The following is an 18029-nucleotide window of genomic DNA, read 5'->3' as shown; positions in this document are numbered from 1 at the left end:
ACACAATCTGATATTTGTGCTTCTGAAAGCTCATGGTGGAACCATCATAAGAAAATAGATGGGAAAGGTGTGAGTCAGAAAGAAACATTCAATCAGCATTTGTTCATTGCTTACTAAGTTCTGGGCATGAAAAATAAAAATACGTGTAGAAAATTGTCTTTCCTTTGAAGATCTGGAACCTATCTGAGGAGGCAGTGGTACACACACTTAAATGTAGTGGTTAGGTAAGTGTTATGCTATAGCAGGACTGACGCAGTACAGGAGCGCTGAGAAGGAAAATTAATTCTACTGCTAGCGAGGTTGCAGTCGCTGTGGGGATCAGGGAACACTCAGGGCGGTGGCATGTTCACTGCATACTCACATGGTGTGCACCTGGACTAGAGCACGTCAAGAATGGTTTGAGAGAGCATGTGATGGGAGAATCTGCAGAAAGGAAGGGTGACAGTTTGAGTGACATGTGAATTAAGTTTGGCCTTTATTTAGTGGGGAATAGGGAACTGTCAAAGATGTCTGAAATATGGGAAACACATTATAGTTGTGTGGAAAATCTTGGCCTTTAGAGACTGACAGGCTTGAGTTCAAATCCCAGTGTAGCAATTTGCAAATTGTGTAAACTTGGCAAGTTCACAACAGCTTTCTAAGCCTCAATTTCCTCTTGGGGATGATAATAGGACCTACTTTGTCGTGTTGGGTTTAGTGAGGATTAAATGAGTAAATAAATAACTAGAAAGTACTTGGAACAGTGCCTGGGAGGTACTTACCACTAAATAAATAATTGTCATTGTTTTAATTATATCAATGCTTTCGAAAGATGGTTCTGACAGGGCCACGGTAGCAGAGAGATTAGAAGCAGGAAGACTGGCCAGGAGGGTGTACTAGTCCAGGCAGGTGGAATGGGCAGTGTGACCAATCAGGCAGGATAAGAGGTGTTTGAGGTACATTTCAGTGACAGAGGGGACAAGCTGGGACTGATGGGAAGGTGGTGGGAGAGGGGGTGGGGAGGAAGAGCAGAGAGAGAGGTTACTGTTAAAGATGACTCAGCTTTTTCATCTGGGTGCTTAAACGGATGATGAAACCATCACTTAAGATACAAATCAGAGGAAACTAGGTTTGGACAAAAAAATAAAATGGATTAGATTTTTATGAGTTACATGTAGATAGCTCAATGAGGGTTTGGGGTTGGAGACATCTGGAAACAGGTCTAGAGAAGAGAAGAGAGGACTGGACTGGAGATATTTTGAAATGATTTGTACATAGATCAAGAGTCAGTAAACTTTTTTTCTGAAAGGTGTCAGATGGGGGATATGTTAAGCTTTGGGGGCAATATAGTTAGCATCTGCTGAACTACTTGACCACCATCTTAGCACCACAGGAGGCCAAGCACAAAACCTACATAAGTGGGGCAGCTGTGTTCCAATAAAACTAGGCTAGATCGGCCCATGGGGTGTAGATGGCCAGCCTCTGCTACAGGAGGTAAGGACACAGGCGTGGAGGAGCTTGGGTGAGGACGAGGAGTAGCCCGGGCTGGAGCGAGCTGATGCTGGCGCACGGGGCAACACCAGCACTCGGGGTGGATGGGTGGACAGGCGCCAGTGACGTCATGGTTAGGTAGAGGCTGTGCTGGCTGTAGGCTTCCTGGTAGCACAAGGATTTGTGTTGAAGACACTGAAACTAAACATTCACCCCCTATTTATTTAATCTTAAGGGAAGGCCTGTCAGGAGGTGGTAAAGAAAGGAAGACTGATGTTTTAGCATTTTAACAAGGGTGGTGGAATGCCCACTTCACGAGATTTAACCTCACGTGTCCTGAACAAACTCATCATCCCTCACTTTTTGGTCTTACATTTCACATTCCACCTCTCCTTCCCTCCCAACGTGGCTTCTTCTCCTGTCTCACTCCCCACCCCGATGTGCCCACCACAATACCAGGTGGGCACAAGGATAATCATCGAGCCAGCTATTACGAGCCGTGTAAACAAATGACAAATCTCTGGGCACAGGAAAGGTAACAAGAGGCTGATCAGTAGGTCTAGTTATCTTTCCTTCATGTTTATTGCAGTCTGGTGCAGTTATTTCTAAGGGCCTGACATTGATCGACAGCTTCTATTAAGGCCTATCCAGGGCAGCTGGATTGAACAGATACATTAAATAAAGCAGTTATTGCTTTTCATTGCCTTTCCGTAAAATATCACTGCTAAATAGCTTCTGCCATCAGATGCAGTTAGGTACATGGTTTTAATTTGAGGGACTGCTTTATAACACGGCCCAATTGACACTGGCCTTTGTTTCCCCTACAATAATGATTGTGTACATCCTGCAGAATTGATGGGCTGTCCTTTGAGGTGGTGTTGGGAGGAGGCGGGAGGACCGGGCTCTGGCTTTGTTGTTCTCTCGCTCTCTCTTTTTATACATGCCAGGTTTGTCACTTGTTTGCAGCACGGGCAGGAACAATGTCAAGCGAGGGCCCTTATCTCAGGATGTTGTAATGTAGGGACTGTAAGCCTTCGCCTGGAGACGAGATAAGCTCAACCTTACAAGCCTGGAGGAAGCCAGGGTGGGCGCGGTGCATGATTGAGACAACAATGGAGAGCTGTCGGGCGCCTGTTACAGCTCTTTCTGGTGCCACAGAAATATATGCATGTGGAACGGTGCATAACAAGCATGAAAATAAAAGTCTGGAATGTTCATCTAATAATGATGTATTTGGACCAAGATTATGCTGCCCAATGATATTCTTGTTTTATCTCCGGGCTAAATGCTGGGGCAGCTGTGTGCTTTGGCACAGTCTTCTGTCCCTCCTTTTGTGTGCTGCATATTAATCCTTTATTGAAGTGATTAAATGTGTGCTTAATGGCAATGAGCTGGCAGAATGAACGTACAATTGAATTAGCAGTTATGATTGGGAGCAGGCTGCAAAATGAACTAAATGCAATTACTGTAGGCATTTCTTTCTCCAAGTCGAATCTGGCTGCATGACATGACTTAATTAGAGGTGGTTAGATACACTTACTCCCTGGTCCTCTAGTGGGCTGTCTGAATTTCAGTTAGAGCTCCCACCCACCCCTATAGTGGCCCCTGGCCCCATTCAGACTCTGCTCAGCAAAGACTGCTTCCTGATCCAGCTCTCCTGCTATGAAGATAAGGCCTGACTACTTACAGACAAAACAGGAGCTAACGGAGACATCTTCAGCAGATTCTCTCTTGGTAAAGTCTCTGGTGATCACTGGTCCAGCTGTTTGTCCAGGTGAGTGAGGGCCAAAGCCCCAGCAGGACCTGGCATGCTCTGTGAACTGATGGGGAACAAGTGCTCCGATATCAACTACAGAACTTTCCTTGGAGAATGAACTCCACTGTAAACCCTTAGCTTTTCGGCCACTGAAGTGACTTCTGGGTAGAGGGCCCTGGAGTTCAGAAGCCTCCAGTAGAGGGGCCCTGAACAGATTGTTGAGTTCTTGAGGGCATACCTAGGCAAGCACTGAATGCCGGCAACATGTGGAGATAAATAAGAAGAAAAGCTACTGTGTTATGCCATCTCTATTTAGAGCTTTTGTAATGGCTCCTAGACATTATGTTAATGGTTCTTAATCCTGGCTGCACCAGAGAATTCCCTGGAGTGTTTAAAAAATACTGATGGCCAAGCCCCACCCCTAGAGATTTAATTGTCTGGATATTGCTAGTTTATTAAAACTCCTAGATGCTAATTATATGAAGGAGAAGCACTAACCTAGCTAGAATAACTTTACTTCAAAATTTTATTACTTTGCTTTCTACCTCTCTTTTTGCAGTGTTCCTTGGTGCTCTGCAATATTTTTGGGAAGGAGAGGGAACTTGACCCTCAGGTACATGAGTAATGAGTGATGAGTGGATGTCAGCAGATCATAATGGAATAATAGATAAAGTTGCCTTCATCTTATACACAAAGCTATATGTCCCTTTCATCCCTATTTTGAACCTGGGGCTACTTCGGAAACGTGGTGCTACGATTTATAATTCTATCAACTCCTGACCTACCAGCTCTGTCCAACAAGCCGGGGCTCTCATTAGTCGTGCCCCCCGTTTTGCTTAGAGTTATTTACCAGGAGGCCAATCAATATTCTATGAGAAGACAGTTGGGATGTACAACTCTCATCAATCCATTCCATTTTCTTTTCACAAAATGGTGGACGGACACAGGAGGGACATCTCTATAAAACAGAAGGCAAAACCCGTTGCCACTTTTGAACACCTAAAATACACATTTTGTTTTATTTTTATTTGAGCGTCGTGAGGCAGGGTCCCTGGTCAGCGGGAGCTCCTGGGTCTGTTTTACAGCCTTCGTTCTCTTTCTCAGGGCCATAAATGAAACCCTTTCAGCCCTAATGACCACAATGACTTTCCTCGATCATGTTATTGCTACTTTGGCACATTTATTGCTTTCACATGCACTAATGGATGAGTTTGGATATGTTAACAATTTATATATCATTTGATCCTAAAAAAGAAACCCTACCGAACTAACTTAGCCCTTACGATTGAGTAGCTTTTAAGGAGTATAAATGAATTTAATGCCTTAGAAAGAGCTTCTGTAAATTATGAACATGACACCTATTACATTAAGCTGCATTAAGCATTAATACATCTTCATTACTGGCAGGTTGCCCAAACCTCCAAGGTTGAAAAAGCTGCCTGAAAATGTTCAATGTGACAGTCACCTAGACCAAGATTGATGGTTCTTTTTTGGGGTATGTGAGGGATGTCTATTGACTAGGTCCCTCTTCCACTTTCAGACAAAGAGATGTAAATGATGTCAACCAGAGTTCCCCAAAGGCTGAATTTAATGGGCAGTCAAGAACTTCTGTTGTGCTGTTCAGTTACCACTGCTAGGAGAGGTTTTTGAGTAGGGAGATGCCCGGTGTACCAACATTTCAAGCTAAAAGATTGAGTGGGTGGCATAATGTTTCTATCTGTGAGACTTAACATGTAATTCTTATCATCTCACAGAATGAAATTATTAACAATATTTTTTGATAATAATTGCTACCTTTTCTTGAATATTTACTCTGTATTACCACTGCTAAACTCTTCGTATACTTTCTGCCATCTAATCCTCTTAATAGCCCTGAGAATTAGATATTATTATTTATCGTCCAAGGGTACAGTATTAGTGTTTTAGGGCTGCTGTAATAAAACATCACAAACTGGTGACAAAACAACAGAAATTAATTTCCTCACAGTTCTGGAGGCTATACGTCTGAATTAAGGTATTGGCAGGGTCATGCTGTCTCTGAAGTCTCTAGGGGAGAATCTGTTTCATTCCTTTCTCCGAGCTTCTGGTGTTGCCGGCAGTCCTTGGCATTCCTTGGCTTGTAGATGCCTCCTGCCAATGTCTGCCTCTGTCTTCACATAGTTCCCCCCGTGTCTGTCTGTCTTCTTCTCTTAAGAGCGCACGAGTCTTACTGGATAAAGGGCTCACGCTACTCCAGAATGGCCTCATCCTAACTAATTATATCTATAAAGATCCCATTTCCAAATAAGGTCATATTCTGAGGCTGAGAGACAGTAGGAGAGAAAAAGAGAGAGAGAGAGAGGTGTTTTGGGTGGGAAAACAACTAAACAACTGTGACACCTGTAGTATACTCTGTGTGACTAGAATGGTGGGTTACATCTGAAACTGTTAAAGTCTTTCTAAATGTGGACACGTGTCTTAGACTCTCAGCTTCTAAAGGCACAGCTCTATTCTAGGTGATTTTGGGTGGAGTCATAGGTCAACACCATCAGTAACTGCAGATCTTAACATGTGCCTTGAGAAGTTTAGGAGAAAACCAGTTAGTTTGACCCTAAGTGTGTATGGTCCATGAGCAAAGGAATGATTCCTTTTGATGAGGGCAAAAATCTCCATCTGAAATTGGTTAAGCAGAGGTCAATGCATTTGACAAAGATTTATTCAGCATTTGCCCCACTAATGATAAGAGGATGGGTTCCCTGACTGATAGGAAGAGACAGAGGAAAACTAATCAAAGGTTCCTGGTGCCCTGTTGGAAGAATATGTGGAGCATAGTGTGGGCACAAAGCGGGAGGTGACTGGGGAGCTAGACCAGATTGCCTGGACCCACTGGTTCATACCTTGGTTCTACCAGTTCCTGGTTGCCAGTTTAATGTGTTATACATGATCTTTCTTTCTAAGTCTCAATTTTTTTCTCTGTAAAAAATTTTTTTAAATTTTAATTATTGTTTATTTTGGGGGGGACATAATTGGGTTTAGTCATTTATTTTTTGAGCTATACCCTGCCCCCTCTAAGTCTCAATTTCTTAATGCATAAGTGGGATAATAGTATTGGCTTTATAGTGTTGTTTTGAAAATTAAGTGAAAAATCACTTGTGAATTAGTAACAGCTTCTTTGTCATTAGTGACAAACCCACTCCAGTTAGTTAAAAGATAAAAGGGAATTCGTCAGCTAATGTGACTTGAACATCCGCAGGTACATTTGGTCTCAGCCACAGAATATCAAGATGCTCAGTGATGCTGCCATGATACTGTCTTCATCTTTTGGTTCTGACTTCTTCATGTAGACTTCACAGGTGTTCCTAGTGCAGTGGCAAAAAAGGCTGAATAGCAGTTCTAGACTTTCACCCTAACAGTGGGAAGGGAATACTACTTGTTCCTGAAAAAGCCCTGGGTAGATATCTCATTGACTAGTCTGATTCCTATGGCCCCTGGGAATGTTATCTATTACTTATTGTCTGTTACTGTTATTTAAACCAGCCCTACTAGGTGCTAATCCTGCCCCTAAGTAAACCTGGGCTTCCAAATATGGAGGTAGTTATCAATAGATAGTGATGAATAGCTGAATTTGAGATAGAAAAAGAAAATAACAAAAAAAGCTCAAGGTGTCTATTTTGTAAGAAAAAAGTCCAAAGAGGCAAAATTTCACCCATATCTCATAGCTGTTTGTGTCTGTAAAATATAGAGAAGAAAAAAGGAATTATTGAATTACGTTTTGGGATAGTCATGCTTTTTTCTTCTTAAACTTTATTTTTCCATAATAGAAGGAATAATAATATTTGACAGTTATGCAGTACTTAGGACATGCCAGGCACTATTCTAGCTGGTTTTTTATGTTAATTCATTTAGTCCTGTGAGATTGGTTCTCTTACTGCCGTTTCACAGAGTGAGACACTTGAGTCATCGAGAAGTAAGGACCTTGCCGGAGGTCACTCAACTAGTGAGTGACAGAGCTGGGATTCAAATCCAGGCAGTGTAGCCTGGGACAACTTGCTCTTTACTGATATACTATATATGCTTATTTCAGAAAGTGTGAAAAATATACAACAGCAAAAAGAAATCCCTCATTATCCTACTGATGAAATATAACTACTAATAATTTAGTGTGTTTCTTTCTCCTCTTGTTTTTAATTCCTAGGTTAATTTTTTTCTGGTTTTGTGGAGATATAATTGACATGTTACACTGTATTAGACCAAGGTGTACAACATAGAGATGATACATGTATATATTACAAAATGACTACCACAATAAGTTTAGTTAACATCTGTCACCTTACATAGTTACAGATTTTTTTCTAGTGATGATAACTTTTAAGATTGACTCTCGCAGCAGCCTTCAAATACACAATATAGTATTATTAATTATATTTTCCATGCTATACATTGCATTCCCCTTTTGACCACCTTCACCCATTTCACTCCCCCATCTCAAGACCCCACTTCTGGCAACCACCAATGTGTTCTGCATATCTGTGAGTTTGGTTTTTTTAGATTCTACATGTGAATGAGATCATATACTATTTGTCTTTTCCTGTCTGACTTATTTCACTTAGCATGATACCCTTAAGTTTCATCCATGTTGTTACAAATGGCAGTATTTCCTTTTTTTCCCCTATGGCTGGATAATATTCTATTGTATATAAATATCACTTTTTAAAATCTATCCAATGGATGGACACTTAGGTTGTTTCCATGTCTTGGCTATTGTAAATAGTGCTGCAGTGAATGTGGGAGTGCAGGTGTCTTTTTGAGATAGTGACTGTTTCCTTTGGATATATACCCAGAAATGAAATTGCTTGATCATATGGTAGTTCTATCTTTATTTTTTTGAGGAACTTCTATACTGTTTTCCATAGTGATGGTGCCAATTTACCTTCCCACTAACAGTGTACAAGGGTTTCCTTTTCTTCACATCCTTGTCAACACTTGTTATTTCTTGTCTTTTGATAATAGCCATTCTAACAGGTATGAGATAATATCTCATGATTTTTATTTGCATTTTCCTAATGATTAGTGATGTTGAGCACCCATTCATGTACTTGTTGGCCATCTATAGCCTTCTTTGGAAAAATATTTATTCAGTTCCTCTGCCCATTTTTTAATCAGTTTTTTTTTTTTTTTTTGCTATTGAGTTGATTATATATATTATTAACCCCTAATCAGATATATACTTTGCATCTATTTTCTCTTATTCCATAGGTTGCCTTTTCATTTTGCTGATTGTTTCCTTTGCTGTGCAGAAATATTTTTAGTTTCATGTAGTCCCACTGGTTTATTTTTGCTTTTGTTGCATTGGAAATGAATATTTTTTAATTTATTAATATGTGTTTCCAAAAAGATACTGGAAGACAGGGAACATGTTAAGATATTACGATGTTCCAAAGCCAAGCACACATGATGCACCACTGGATACTCAGTAAATGTTTAACAAATGTGTGAATAAGCAAACAATTTCTAAAAGGTTTATATCAGTATTTACTATTACACAAAATATTGAGGTATGTTAATTCATCAGGCTCTTTTTGAAAACAAGAACCACAGTTTTCTTATCTTTTTCAACTTAATAGGCAAAAAATAGTTTTTCATTTTTCCTTTGCATCTTTATTATTCAAATTCCTTAATTCAGCAAATACTCAATTGTAGGTTTACTGTTTGTTGGACACTATTTCAGATATTGCAAATACGGTAGTTGACAGGATTTCTTAGTAAGACATACCTGACATACCTGCTTCATAGGCTGGTTATGATGATTAAATAAAATAGTACAGGAGAATATTTTATGAAAATGCACCACAGATAAGGATTGGGGTGGACAGGTAAAATTGTATGTGTGTATTTCTTCCCTTGGCAGTGTTGTGCTGCTAGGGAGTTGGAAATTGGAGTTTAGGGGCCTATAAGATGGAGTGGCTCTGATGAACACCTCAAGCTTTCATTTGTACTCCCTCAATAGACACACATTAAGAGTAAAGCCTGCATTTTGAGGGTGAAGGCAAACCAGAAACAGACCAGCCCTCACAATGACAGATACCTAGCCTTGACTGGAACAAGGTAATCTGCCTTTACTCTGCACATTAGAAGAAATTAGATCCTTTCTGGTGGTAGATAATGTCATCTTGGACCTAAAAATGTTCATATACTATATTCAGTGAGCAATCACAAATCACCAAGAGTGTCAAAAAACAAAATCAAAACTGAAAATCAAAAGAAGAAAGAAAGACTAAAAGCAGACTCATAGATGACTCAGAAATTGAAGTTATTAGACATAGACTTTTAAATAACTATGATTGATATGTTGAAGAAATAGAAAAATAGATGATACATTTCAATAGAAGACTAGAATCTATAAAAAATAAATCAACAGAATATATTAATAAAAAAGCTAGATGAATTCCAAGTAAAATCTAGAGTTGGTTAATAGTGATGTACCAATATCAGTTTCTTAGTTTTTGACAAATGTACCATGGTAATATAAGATGCTAACAACTGGGGAAACTGGCCAAGGGATATACAGGAACTCTCCAAAATTATTTACTTATCATATATTTCAAACTATTAAAATATTAACTACATGAAGGTAGGGATGTCGGCTTATTTTGACTATTGCTGTTTCCCCAGGCCCCACCTTGAGCAGTGCCTGACTCATGCTCGGTATTCAAGAAACAATTTTTTATTACATTAGTGCATGTTTTAAAATTTTATTATCTTTATAATTTATTTATTCTACTTGCCTTTGGTTTATTCTATACTTTTTACAAATTCTTAAGTTTGATGCTTATTTAGATAATTAATTTTCACATTTTCTTCTTTTCTAATATATGTTCTTAAGCTTAAATTACTCTCTAATTTCTACATTGTCATAATTTTAATGTAGAATATTTCTAATACCGTACTATTGTAAATATTTTCTAATTTCCATTAGAATTTCTTTTTTGACCAAAAACTGCTTATATTTGGCTTTTTAGAATTTCCAAACATACAAGTTTTTCCTAGTTATATTTTTGATATCAATTTCTAACTTTTTTGCAATATAATAGAACATTTTTTGGTTAATATTTACTTAGTATATATTTTTCTAAAATTTTACTTTAAAACTATGCCATCAATGTCCTTAGCTTTTGTGCATATCTCTGTTAAATAGCATTTAGTTGGATTTAAAAAAAATCTAGTCTTAACAATCTTTGTTTTTATCATAGAGTTTAATCTATTATAGATACATTTAGATTCTTTTTTTATTATTTGATTTTGTGTCCTCTATTTGTTCTTCTTTTACATTTTCTATTTTTTCTTTTTTTATCCTTTTTTTGAATTGATATAGTTTTTTTTTCTCCACCCTTCCTTGCCCCACTTTCTGCTAGTTTGGGGGTTCCTCAATCTGTATCAACTGACCTTTTTTCCCCTCTACATTTGATAATAAATTCCTGACCTGATGCCCCAACTCCCACTAACATTTTTTTTTTTGGTGTATTTCCTATAAGCAATGAAATTCTTCTACATAATTATGATATAATAATCAAAAATCAGGAAATTAACATTGATACATTATTACCATCTAATCCCCAGACCACATTTAGTTTTCACGAGATACTCTAAAATGTTCTTTAGATGAAAATGATACAGTTTAGAATCACATGTTCTCTTCAGTTGTCATGTTGCTTTCATCTTCTTCAGTTTGGAAAAGTTTCTCAGTCTTTCTTGGATTTTCATGACCTGAACACTTTTGAAGATTTAGGATGTCCCTCAGTTTGGATTTGTCTGCTGCTTCCTCATGACTAGATTCAGGTTATGCATCTTTGATAGGAATACCAAGAAGTGATGCTATGTTCTTCTCATTGCATTCTGTTGGGTGGCATGCCATTTTGTTTGTCCCATTACTGATGATGGTGTTCACTAGACTAAGGAAGTGTCCACCAGTCTTCTTTGCTATAGCTATTCTAGGCCTGGCGTCAAGACTAGCTGGAGAGACTTGCAAAGGCCCAGAAAACGCCAGGCAGGGTAAATAAATAAGTTGTCTATGTACAGGTAATCAATAGCTTATCATTCTCACAAGCAGTACAGGTTCTTTAAAATACCTTGGCTTAGAAACTTTCTCTCCTTACTTGTATACTACTGTCCAGTTTTTCATTTTCTTTGCATTTTTATATCAGTTTTTTTCAGGTAGTATTTGCATGGTATATCTTTTTCCTTCTTTTAGCTTTTACTTTTCTGTATGTTTTAGGTATGTGGTTTGCAAACAGTTATATGAAGTTTTTGTTATTTTTTCACTTCTTTTACCTTTAACCAATGATACTAAATATACTTTGGAATTTTTGTGGGAGTTTTTCTAATGGTTGCTTTTATAACAAGTTTATATTTAATTTCCTCTTTCTTTTGATAGTATCTACTGACTCCTTATGATGATTAATTACAGAGTTAGTACATTTCCATTTACTACATATCCTCTTCTCCCTCCCTTCTAATACCTGGTTTTGATAAATTATATTATTTTAATAGTTTTTCTCTTTATATTTTACATATGCTTCTACCGTGATTAGCTGTTTTGTCAGCTTTAAATTTTATCTTTTCATCCCTGGCTTTTAAAAAATGAGGAAATTAGTATACTTGCACTGTTTCCCACCTTCTCTTCTCCTTCACTCTCCAATGTATACTAATTTTATCATTTCTACACTGTCAAGGTTTAAAATATTTATGTTTTTCTCTGAAATCATTGTTCTCACATTTATTTTCTTTTTGATTCTGTAGCTAAATTGATTCAATTATTATTGGCAGTCTTTTTGCCATTGTTTCTTTATTCATCTTTTGATTGACTGAAGTTCCTTCTCTAGTAGTTTCTTCAAGAAATTCTTACATGTTAACAATGTTTACCTATTGCCTTTCACTTGAACAAAAGTTCATCTGGGAGTAAAATACTTAGGTCACATGATTGTTTCTCAAGGAATTTATAGGCATCACTCCACCTTCTTTTACCCTTTAGTGTTGCTGTTGTTAATATTGTTTTTGGACAGGCTGGTATTTTTCTCTTTCTAGATGACCTGATCTGTTTCCTGGATGCTTAAGAGTCTTTTTAATTTTTATTGAACTTTGACATCCAGTATTTTTACCTGGACATTTACCATGTTCATTGTGGCAGATGTTGTAGATTTTTTTTCATCCAATTTCATCCCAACTCTCATTAAGCATTCCATCTACCAAAGAGTGCATATTCTAGAATTCCCTGAAGCTCAGATTCTGCTTGTAATTTAGCTGCCACAAATGACTCATGTGAGATTCAAAAAGTGGCAGAGGGTCAAAGGCAAAGTTTCTTCTGCTGCCACCACTTTTGCTGGAAAACCCAGGATTGCAAGCATTTGCTTTATTCTTTAGCAGCAGTACCAGACATGTCAGTGTCTGGTCCTTCTATTTAGAGGTGTCAAGAGACTGTAGGTGGAATAACCATTGGTTGGCATGGATCATAGCTGATTGTTGGTGATAACAGAGCCAACAGTGATAGCAGTGACTTCCTGTTATGGATAGAATATTTGTGTGCCCCCAAAATTTATATTTTGAAATCCTAACTCCCAATGTGATGGTATTAGGAGATGGCGCTTTGAGGAGGTGATTAGGTCATGACGGTGAAGCCCTCAAGAATGGCATTAATGTCCTTATAAAAGAGACTGCAGAGATCTCCCTTGATCCTTCTGCCAGGTGAGGACACATGAGAAGACAGCTGCTGTGAACCATGAATCAAGCTACCACCAGACACAGAAACTGCTGATATCTTGATCTTGAACTCCCCAGCCTCCAGAACTGTGAGAAATAAATATTTGTTGTTTGAGTCACTCAGTGTATACTGCTTTTGTTATGACAGTCCAAACGAAATACAGACAGCCTTGATCTCTGGATTAGGGCAAAGGTGGTATGCAAACTAGTGTTTGCACACGAGGTGGCTCTTTTACTGATCTGCAATTTCTTAATCATGGTAGAAGTTGCAGCCCCCCTAGATGGGCTAGTTTTGTGGTGGTATTCCGGAAGTTATCCTTGAAAGGTCGGACTAGAGACTTCTTTTAAAAAGCCCTTTCAACTTTTGTGTAAGCAGGTAATCCCCATGTATAAATCTGAAGAGAGCTGGAGTGTTTAATTTATCTGCAGTTGAGCCTGTTCGATATAATTACTCTGCATCATATTTTCCTGGGACTTAGTGTGCTCTTTCAGTCTGTCTAAGACTCAAGTCTTATTCCTGTGATGTTTTCTTAAGTTAAATCGATACATATTATTTTTTTTGAGGGTTCAGTTCTTCAGAGAAATCAATTATCAATATATTGGATTAATTTTGTCTGTTTTAACCATAACTTTTTCTTTCTAAACTGTTTTAACCATTTTTTCATTTTTATTTTGTTCTGCTTATTTTTATCCCATCTTCCATGTCCTTTATTTTTTTGTGGCAGTTTCTACTATTCTCTGTGCTGCTTTCAACGTGGTCTGAATTTTTGAGATTTTTTTTTTGTTTTACTTTTTTTCTGAGATCTGCCAACTCATGTTTATGTTTTTTGTCTTTCCATATCTTCTTGAACTATTCTATTTCTGTCTTGAGCTCTTGTTTTGATTATTGAACTTTTTAAACATTGTTATTGAACTGTGTTCAATTGAACTTTTTTTTTAAACATTTTTTATTGATTTATAATCATTTTACAATGTTGTGTCAAATTCCAGTGTTTAGCACAATTTTTCAGTTATTCATGGACATATACATCAATTGAACTTTTTAAACATTGTTATTGAACTGTGTTCAATTGAACTTTTTAAACATTGGGCAATATATCTGGTTATGTCAGATCTAGATAACATTTTTCTCAGTGTTTCTTTGTCATTATTTTAAAACGTCTTCTTTTTCTTCTTATATTTTTGCATAGATTCTGTGCTGATTACTTTTTTCCTTCCTTTGTCCCTTATTTAATTTTTATTTTTTATTTTTTAACATCTTTATTGTGATATGATTCCTGTACAGTAAACCACATATTTCAAATGTACAATTTGATGAATTTCGATAAATATATACATCCATAAAACCACCACAATAATCAAGATAGCTAATATTTCCATCACTCCCCGAGAGATCCAATTTTCGAATTCCCAGTTTATCCCCTTTATCCCTTCCCACCCCCTTATGCTGATTACTTTTTAGAAGTTATTCTTTATTTTTTAAAGTCTTGAATTTTTCTTGGAAACACTATTTGCAGGAGTTCTGAGTAGAGGGCAGGCTAGGACAGCATTCCTGATTTGCCACATAGAGTGGTGTGTGTATCTTCTTCCAGAGTTTATTGCTCCCCAGCTGGTAGAGATGGACAGCTGTATGTCTGCTTATGACGCTGTCTCTCTTCCATCTCTCCTCCTGATATACTGTTTTGAACAAATATCTGTGCTCTTCTGACTTCTTGCTTAGTCTCTTTTTGCCTGTTTCTCTCTGTTATGAAGGGACACTTCCACCACCAGCCTTTACTTCCTGTTTCTGTTGAGCCAAACAGGGGAACGTCAGTTCTCTCTCCTTAGGTAAGCTGTTCTCTGGGGGTTTGTCTGAGATTCACAGCTGTAGGCATTTTTTTCTCAGTTATGAGAAACTGAGAAAACTGAGTTTTCTAACTGAGCTTTCTTGATTTCAGCAGCTGTCCTCACATATTGTGTTTTAGGGTCACAGATTTCTCCTGGTTTTATAGAAGGTGGCGTTTGCATTCCTGGTTTTTGTTTTCCTACTTTTGCATTGGTTTGTGGAAGTTTTGAATAGATTTAAGAGCCATGGTACTCTCTGTGTTACGATAAGAGTGATGCATTAGTAAGGAGTGATCATAAAGACTGGAAGTGAAACTAGCTTCAAAACACATGTACTAAAATCCATCTTATCATTACATATAAAGAAATTATTTGTCCTGTAATATAACAGAATTTGGGGAATGGTGAGACACTGTATTTATATTCTCTTCTTTTTCTCCTCTTTTTTTTAGGACTTTAGGTGCCCAGAAATGAGTTGATCTGACTCCTTATTTTGTTGCACAGATGTGACCATCTGTCCAACCAAGCCTCTTTTATTTTATTTCATAATTTCCCTTTCATCTATGGTCCTCTCTCCAATTCCTCTTCCTTACTCTACCAGCACTTACTTTATTTATTCAGCCAATCACCGTTATATAGTTTTAGATATGTGTATATTTAAAAAATATATGATGTCATTTTGTGGGTATTTGCTTATTAATTTGCTTTAGCACTAATGGGCTATGAATCTCATTTTGTTTCTTATAGTTTTGCCAAAGACTTAACTTTTCAGATCTATTCATATCGCTCTGTTTATATTGTCCAGCTTCTGACTGCTTCCAGGATCCACCGCGTGCATTTACTCTGATTTACTTACACGTTCCCCTGGTAATGAGTACTTAGGTTGCCTTTAACTCTTTGCTTCCACGAACAACAATCTAATGGGTGTGTTTGTCTTCGTTTGGAACTTGAATACAGTATATTCAAGATAGCTCAAGTCATTTAGAATGGCTGTAGCATAAATTTAGGGATAACATGTGCATAATGAGAACAGAGTAGGCGCTTGATAAATAGCAGTGATTATTACTGCTTTAAATTTATCTATAAGATGAGGAGGCTGGATAGCTTCATATCTAAGTTATAATTCTGTGTTATGAGTCTCTGGCATGAAACATGCTAACTGCAGTTACCAGTATAAGTATTTTGTATACACATACTTATGCATTTACCTTCAGGCAGGATTGTTTCCATACCAGAAGAAAAATCTGACCACATAGTAAGGAGTGATTGGCTGGTCGTTTTTTCCCATGAGAAGTTTATGGTCCTTCATTAATTTAATTTCTGCTTGGTCATTCAGTTGAAATGAAAATAGTAGCATATAAAGCTAGTACTTAAAGGGCTTTCTAAGTCTCTGGGTTTTTTTTTGAAAATAGATTAGTACATCAGTGCTAATGTCTCATTACAAACAATACCATCACTTTTCATTTTTAGAAAATGTACCATATATGAAATTCATACATTTAAAATATATTGCATGTAGACACATGGGCTCTGTTTTCTACTTTATAGTAGAGAAATGAGTAAGAGTGGGTCTTAATTGGTCAGGACCTTGCTCCAGCGGCTGAACTTCTAGGCAATGCCACTGCCTGATGGATCTTGAACTTGTTTTCTCTGGGTCTTGGCTGAGCTCAGATAAAAAGAGAGAGAGCACTGTGCTGGGAGTCACAAAACTAAGGTTTAAATTTTGACTTTATCACTAACTAGCTATGTGACAATGGGATGAATCACTTAAATTCTTAGAGACTCAGTTCTCTCATTGGTAAAATCAGGATAATTCTTGATAATCTCATAGGGCAATGGGACTTAAGCATATCATTTAAGTCTTTGGACCTCTCTTTTTTTGCAATTTGAAGAAACTTGGATTACTCTTTCAAAGTTTTATTTTAATGCAAGAAATCTAGAAACCACATTATCTGTAAGAAGATATTATATGTGAAAGTAATTGCAAAACTGAAAAATACCACACAAAAGGGATGTAGTAAACGTTCAGGCATGGTTAGTTCTCTTTGCCTTTTGTTGCGTAATTCATACTGCAGCATCACACAGCACAACCATGTAAATGCCAAGTAAACAGATTGCTCAAAGTACTCAAATATGCTGGGAAAAGCTCTGATGATGACTTACGGAAGGTTTTTATTCACTTATTAATCATTTCATATCATTCACATTTTGGTTCTATACCAGCTGGTGTTGCCATGAATCTTCTCTGAGCTGCCCTTGTATTTCCTAGCTTCTACCTTCTGAACTAGAATAAAAGATAACTGCAGAGATATCATCACTATATATACAATAGATAAACAACAACAGGGTTATAGCACAGGGAACTATATTCAATTTCTTGTAATAAGCTGTAATGGAAAAGAATCTGAAAAAAAAAGTATGTATATATATAACTGAATTGCTTTGTTATACACCTGAAACTAACATTATAAATTAACTATACTTCAATTTAAAAAAAAAGAAAATAAGAAGAAAGATAATTATAGCAGACACTTAATAAACATTTATAAATTGAACAGGTTTGATTTCTTTTTTTTCACTCATTGAAACTTAGGGTAGTCTCATTTTGAGATCTGTTGGAGTTAAAGATGTCATACCTGTGTGCAGCTTAGCTACCACAATCAGTCATTAAGTGTCATCCATCCATCCGTTCATTTAATGTTGACTGAGTACTTATCAGGTGCAGGCACTGTGCTGGGTTCTGTGTATCAGTGATGAACAGGGGAAGGTCTCTAATCCCTCAGCTCACAGGCTAGTCGAGAGACACATATATTTACAATACAGTGTCCTAAATGTTATAATACCTAAGTGGATATAAAACAGTAAAGGCATCCAGTTGAGGAGCAGTAATAGTCTGGGAAGGCCAGGGAAAGCTTCCAAGGAGAAATGAAGTCTATTTGTGTACTGAGAGCTAGAATGGAATACAACTAACAGAACAGTGGGGGAAGGACCATTTGATGAGAACCTTGAAATGTCCCTCTGGAAAAGCATGACCAGAGTCATGGAGTAGCTAAGGAACTTAGCAGGTAGAGCTAGTGACTTACTTTGAGGCAATGCTCACAGTATGGAGAGCATGAGTTTGAGGCTCAGTGGTCTGGGTTTGACTCCAACCTCTGCCACTTTCTAGATGCATGTAACCCTGGGAAGTTACTCAGTCTTTCCGTGTTTCAATTTTGTCATCTGAAAAGTAAAAGTTAGCTGTGTATAC

This window comes from Camelus ferus, chromosome 2 (assembly GCF_009834535.1).
Source record: "Camelus ferus isolate YT-003-E chromosome 2, BCGSAC_Cfer_1.0, whole genome shotgun sequence".
NCBI lineage: Eukaryota > Metazoa > Chordata > Mammalia > Artiodactyla > Camelidae > Camelus > Camelus ferus.
The sequence above is the reverse complement of the archived record's forward strand: the minus strand, read 5'-3'. Positions refer to the sequence as shown.